Source organism: Ornithorhynchus anatinus, chromosome 10 (genome assembly GCF_004115215.2).
Source record: "Ornithorhynchus anatinus isolate Pmale09 chromosome 10, mOrnAna1.pri.v4, whole genome shotgun sequence".
NCBI classification, from domain to species: domain Eukaryota; kingdom Metazoa; phylum Chordata; class Mammalia; order Monotremata; family Ornithorhynchidae; genus Ornithorhynchus; species Ornithorhynchus anatinus.
Genome location: NC_041737.1, coordinates 48,990,314 through 48,997,060, shown reverse-complemented (window position 1 = coordinate 48,997,060; position 6,747 = coordinate 48,990,314). Strand labels below are relative to the sequence as shown.

Below are 6,747 nucleotides of genomic sequence, written 5' to 3'. Positions count from 1 at the left end.
TAATCCCATCTCCACCACCAGTCTGGTGTGTGACCTTGGGCAACTCACGTAACTTCTCTGTACTTCAGTTACCTTATCTGTAAAATGGGATTAAGACTGTGAACCCCATGAGGGACAGGGGCTGTGTCTAACCTGATTAGTTTATATCTACCCCAGCGCTTAGAACAGTGCTTGGCACATAAGGACTTAACAAGTGCTATTATCATCAAGGGCATCCACAGGTTAACCTAAGTGACAACTTGGCTACCGTCACTAGGTGGCAAGATGTGGGATGGATAAGCCAGTGTGTTCCGAGGCTCAGTGGAAAGAGCCCGGGCTTGGGAATCAGAGGTCATGGGTTCGAATCCCGGCTCCGCCGCTTGCCAGCTGGGTGACTGTGGGCAAGTCACTTAACTTCTCTGTGCCTCAGTTACCTCATCTGTAAAATGGGGATGAAGACTGTGAGCCTCACGTGGGACAACCTAATTCCCCTGTATCTAACCCCAGCTCTTAGAACAGTGCTCTGCACATAGTAAGCGCTTAACAAATACCAACATTATTATTATTATTCCCCATTCTCTTCTCCTGAAAAGAGTGAAACAGTGCCACTAGGCAAATTGCCAAATGTCCTCTTAGGTTGTCGGACCTGGTCTGAGGGGGAAGGCAGAGGGTTAGAAAGGAAGTGAGGCTGAGTTTCGCGTCAGTTCATTCATTAATACCTATTGGGTACTCCTCATCAGTCAATCAATCAGTGGTCTTTATTGAGCACCTACTTGCTTCAGGAAGCGCACAGTAAATACCCCTGATAGATTGGGAGAGTGCAGTATAACACTGTTTTAGGAATGGTCCTTTCCCACAAGAGCTTACAGTCTAGAGGAGGAGACAGACATTAAAATGAATTATGGATATATACAAAAGTGCCGTGGGGCTGAGGGTGGGTTAAATGTCAAGTTCTTAAAGGGCGCAGAACCGAGTGCCTCGGCGACACAGAAGGGAGAAGGATTAGGGGAAATAAAGGCTCAGTCAGGGAAGGCCTGTTGGAGGAGATGTGCTTTTAATAAGGCTTGAAGGTAGGGAAAATGGTTGTCGTTGTCTTATGCTGTCGAGCCGTGTCCGACCCGTAGCGACGTCGTGGACCTGTCTCTCCCAGAACGCCCCGCCTCCATCTACAATCGTTCCGGTAGTATATCCATAGAGTTCCTTGGTAAAAATATAGAAGCGGCTTACCGCTGCCTCCTTCCACGCAGAAAACCTGAGTCTCCGCCCTTGACTCTCTCCCATGCCTCTGCTGCCCAGCACAGGTGAGGTTCGACTTGTAGCAGATTGCCTTCCACTCGCTAGTCACTGCCCAAGCTAGGAATGGAACAGATAGACCTCTGCTTGACTCTCCCTCCTGTACCGGAGACTGGTAGAGGACTGGAAACTCTCCAGGAGCGACCCTGAAAGGTGAGGGAAAATGGTCGTCTGTTGAATACGAAGGGGGAGGGAATTCCAAAACAGAGGGAGGATGTGGGCGAGGGATTGGTGGGAGGTAGATAAGATTAAGGTACAGTGAGAAGGTTGGTATTAGAGGAGAGAAATGTGCCTGCCGGGTTGTAATAGGAAATCAGCAAGATAAGGTAGGCGGGGGAGAACTGATCGAGTGCTTTAAAGCCTATGGTAAGGAGTTTCTGTTTGTTGTCGGGGTGGATGGGTAACCACTGGAGCTTCTTGAAGAGTGGGGAAGATAGATTGAACATCTTTTTAGAAAATGATCCAATGAGGACAGGAGCTGGAGGGACACGAGACGAGGAAGTAGGAGAGGAGGCTGATTCAGTGATTCAGGGCGGGAAGTGATAAGTGTTTGGATCGGAGCGGTAGCTATTTGGATGGAGAGGAGAGGGTAGATTTTAGAGGTGTTGTGAAGGCAGAACCAACAGAGTTTGACTGAATATGTGGGTTGAATGAGAGAGATGAGTCGAGGATAATGCCACAGTTAAGGGCTTGGGAGATTGGGAGGGTAGTGGTGTTGACTACAGTGATGGGAAAGTTAGGGGAAGTACTAGGCATTTGGGAGACTATAATGAAAGCAAAAGACACGACGCCTCTTCTCTAGGAGTTTATCATCTAATAGTTGGGGTAGGATCTTTTTCCAGACTCCAACTCTCAGTTTCCTCAACATCAAATTGGCAGTTGACAAAGATTGAGCCTGGTAGATTTGAGACCCAGCATGGGTGGTCGAAGGGGAGTCCCCGGAAGGGTAGACTGAAAGAAAAGATGACAGGGAGGGGTTCATAATGAGGTTAATGGCCTAAATCATTAAATCATAAATCATAAAGGGAGAGAGGGTCCTAAGGTGAGGTGAAGGGTCAAAATGGTGGTAATGGGTTTCATTCAATAGCATTTATTGAGAAGCAGCGTGGCTCAGTGGAAAGAGCACGGGCTTTGGAGTCAGGGCTCATGAGTTAGAATCCCAGCTCTGCCACTTGTCGGCTGTGTGACTGTGGGCAAGTCACTTCACTTCTCTGCGCCTCAGTTCCCTCATCTGTAAAATGGGGATTAAAACTGTGAGCCCCACGTGGGACAATCTGATTCCCCTATGTCTACCCCAGCGCTTAGAACAGTGCTCGGCACATAGTAAGCGCTTAACAAATACCAACATTATTATTATTATTATTATTGAGCGCTTACTTTGTGCAAAGCACTGTACTAAGCGCTTGGAATGAACAAGTCGGCAACAGATAGAGACAGTCCCTGCCGTTTGACGGGCTTCTAAGGCTCATCCATTTTGATATGTGTCCGAAGATTCTGACTAGGTAGATTCTGATTTTTATTCTGAGGATGTTCCATGTTGTTGATTTTTTCTAAGGCACTTGTTAGGTGCTTACGATGTGCCAGGCTCTGTATAAATTCCTGAGGAGGATACAAGCTAATCAGGTTGGACCCAGGCCATGTCCCACATGGGGGTCACAGTCAATCCCCATTTTACAGATGGGGTAATAGAGGCACAGAGAAGTTAAGTGACTTGCCCGAGGTCACACAGCAGACAAGTGGCAGAGTCGGAATTAGAAGACAGATCCTTCTGACTCCCAGAGACAGAAACAGGGCATTGGGAATATCCGATTTCCTCCTACTGAAATACCGTTTAATTTTAGTGAAATGATACCCGAAGCAAATTTTTCCTCTTCTGCCTTTCCTCGGGAAAACCTTCTGGAGGTCTGATGGGATGTACCTCAAATCCTTCCATGATCTGATCAGATGGCTATCTCGGTCATTGGTAGAATCTCCCCCTTTAGGCTGTAAGCTCATGGGCAGGGAATATGTCTACCAACTCTGTTGTGCTCTCCTCTCCCAAGGGCTCATTACACAGTAAAGACTCAAAAATTACCACTGTTGATTGTAGAGCTGTCTCTCATGTTGCCATAAGGCTAGCTATACTGTGCAACACTTTTAGGTACGCTAGACTCGCCCCACGTAAATGTCTAAATCTAACATCTCACACGCCTGCCAACCGGGAGCGGAACCGAGACACCCCCGGTGAATGCAGTCATCTACCCAATTCTGCTAAATCCAGGGCATTATGGGCCATAGTCTTCCTACAATTAAACAGATAATTAAGAAATAAGAGCATATTTTTTCCATATAAATGGATAGACGCTGGCTGGCGATGTTAGCATCGGGAATAAATTGAGCCGTAATCGGGATAGGATGTTATTGCTATTATAAAATAAAGATCTGTCTCCACAACCAATCAATTCGGCAGATATATACCAACAATCAAATTGTTAAAAATGACTTCTATAAATTACCCAGTCTTCCGTCTAATGGTGCCAGAAGCAGCTGTGATACAATTTAGGGCTGATATAACCATACGTTGAGAGTGCTTTTTCATTCTGATGCTTTTCATTCCCTTCAAAGCTGTTGTTTGGGAGTCGGCATCTTTGTTTAATGCACCCATGTGAAAACAGAGTGTATTTCACACCGCGGGTTAGCTAAGTAATTTTAGCAGAAATGCTCAAGAATAGATGCATTTAATATGAGGAGAATAATTCAATTTCCTTCCTATTATTTCAGCTATATCGTTGCGATATTCTTAATTCTTCATTAAACCCTCTGGGTTGCAAGGAAGTTACTGTTCTTTATGAGCTGTCATACCTCTTTCCGACGAATGCAAAAAAGACACACAAAGGAGCAGTTATAATCATGTGTTTTTTAGTCAGATCTACCAGCCATTTCAACTAAATCAAAACAATTGAGCTCCTTCGCTTGATACCTGCAGCATTCCCCTGTTCCTTCTCTTCAAACTTCCATTGTTTGTGTTAAAGCCTAATTGCCAGCCCATAATGCCATCATCAGTGGCCAGCTTTCCTTCCCATATTCATGTCAGCCGAAAAGGCAGCTAAATGGTGACTGAACGGAAGGCAATTTTCCCAGCTGGAGACTCTGGGGCTGGTGGAATCCATCTTTAATATGATAGGAGCAAGCTCAGTTTCCCAACTGAGGTAGTCTTAGCTTGCCCAATCATCCAAAACTACGGGGCCTTCTGAAACAGGGGACGGGGGAGGAGGGGTAGGTTTCAGCCAACCAATGATGTAACATCTTTGAGAGCCTCTAAAAAAGCAAGGTGAGCAGAAATGCCATTTTCCCCGAGTGTGTTGGAAAGAGAATCTCCCTGCACAGTAAAGGTAGAATTGGGTGAGAATGACACCCAAGATCTAGATCTCCTCTGAGAATGATGAAGCTCTCCTGTGGAAAAGAGGAATGCCTCTTTGACCCCACCCCTTCCTTTCTAGGGCAACCTATCATCACTTACTTAAGTTCCAGCTTCCCCAGTTCACTGGGGGTGACCTGCATCACCTGGGTCCAACGGTGGAATCATACGACTCAACATTAAGTACTTTCTCATCATCGATTTGGTGTCCTTACAAATACGGTCGCCTTGGCATTAGAGGGGCTGTGGACTCCAGCAACTCTGATTCAGTGGAAAGAACCACGGGGAGAGAATGTCATTTCAGAGCTCCCTGGAGCAGAACTTCCTTAGGGAGTTCTGAATAGCCCTGAGCCAGAAAATTCTTGACTTCCAAGGCACCAGAATGAGCTCTTCCAGGCTCCCTGAAGGGGTGCTGGTCTAGATCATCTGAAAGAGATTTCCTACTCTGCTCCTTCACCTTCCCAGGAGCCCAGCAGGGTTTTCCAGATCAGGTCAAAACTGCTGAGGGTTCACCTGGCCCTCTCGAAACTATCGTCAGAGGCTCTGAAATGGCTCTTTAGAAGGTTTCGGGACTCAGAAGCAGCATGGTCTAGTGGAAAAAGCTCGGGCCTGGGAGTCAGAGGATGTGGGTTCTAATCCCGACTCTGCCGCTTGTCTGTTGTATGACCGTGGGCAAGTGACTTCACTCCTCTGTGCCTTAGTTACCTCATCTGTAAAATGGAGATTAAGACTGCAAGCCCCCAGTGGGACAACCTGATTATCTTGTAATACCCCAGCGCTTAGAACAGTGCACGGCACATAGTAAGCATTTGACAAATACTGTAATAATTATTACTAGACGTCAAGGGCCCCGTAGACTTCTCCTCACCCCTTTAGTTGGGGCTTCTCCCCTTCAGTGCTTTGGTTGGGGAGGGCGGTCACATTTGGATAATGAAGTACTCTTTGTACCATTTATTTACTCCACCTTCAGTCTCCCAGCACTCTCTAATTTATTTTAATGTCTGGCTCCCCCTCTACACTGTAAGATTCTTGTGGCCAGGGAATGTGTCTTCCAACTCTGTTTTATTGTCCTCTCCCAACAAGTGCGTTGCACATAGAAAGTGCTCAGTAAATATGATCGATTGATCGATGAGGCCAGAGTGACCAAGTCTAGCAAACAGTTCTGATTCAGGAGCCCTAGAATGCTCATTCCCTACTGGAAAGAGCACTATTTTCCCACGAGTACTTCTTAGGAAGCCCTGGTGGCCATCTCCTCCTCAGAAGCCGAGGCCTGAGGTGTGACGTGGAATAACAATGGGGCCTGGTTTCAGCCCTGGGATGGAGCTGAGTGAAACTTCTGCCACTCACCTCCGTTTTATTCCCCACCGGCCAACAGCTCCAGCACATTAGATCACCTTCTCACAGATAATGAGCACCCGGCGTAGAAGCCAAAGTGGGCACCTTGGCTGATGTAGATTTAAACGCTACAACGCATTACAAAGTGCTTTATGTCACCCCAGGTTGTGTTTGCCTCCATCATGGCTCAGGATGATGGGATGCAACATAACAGGATGTGGCACTCTGGGAGACGTATAATGCAGCATTACGTGTCCCGCCTGCAAAGCGGGAGCATGGGGAACAACGCATCAGAGCAGCAAGCCCCGCTCTCCACCGGACCCCGCTTCAGTCAATGATCTCTCTTCCCACCTTCAAAGCCTACTGAGAGCTCACCTCCTCCAGGAGGCCTTCCCAGACTGAGCCCCCCTTTTCCTCTGCTCCTTCTCCCCTCACCATCGCCCCGACTTCCTCCCTCTGCTCTACCCCCTTCCCTGCCCCACAGCACTTGTGTATATTTGTACACGTTTCTTACTATTTTATTAATGATGTGTATATATCTATAATTCTATTTATCTCTTTTGATGCTACTGATGCCTGACTACTTGTTTCGTTTTGCTGTCTGTCTCCACCTATTCTGGACTGCGAGCCCGTTGTTGGGTAGGCATTGTCTCTATCTGTTGCCAAATTGTACTTTCCAAGCACTTAGTATAGAGCTCTACACACAGTAAGCGCTCAATAAATATGATTGAATGAATGAATGA

General features: G+C 46.8%; 1 non-coding gene across 1 annotated transcript; it reads right to left on the bottom strand.

Annotated features, from left to right (window-relative positions):
* Nucleotides 1-1,290: 1,290 nt before the first annotated feature.
* LOC114814844 lies at nt 1,291-1,428 on the bottom strand. The gene has a single exon (XR_003762641.1). It is a non-coding gene; the product is annotated as a small nucleolar RNA SNORA7 (small nucleolar RNA).
* Nucleotides 1,429-6,747: the final 5,319 nt, after the last annotated feature.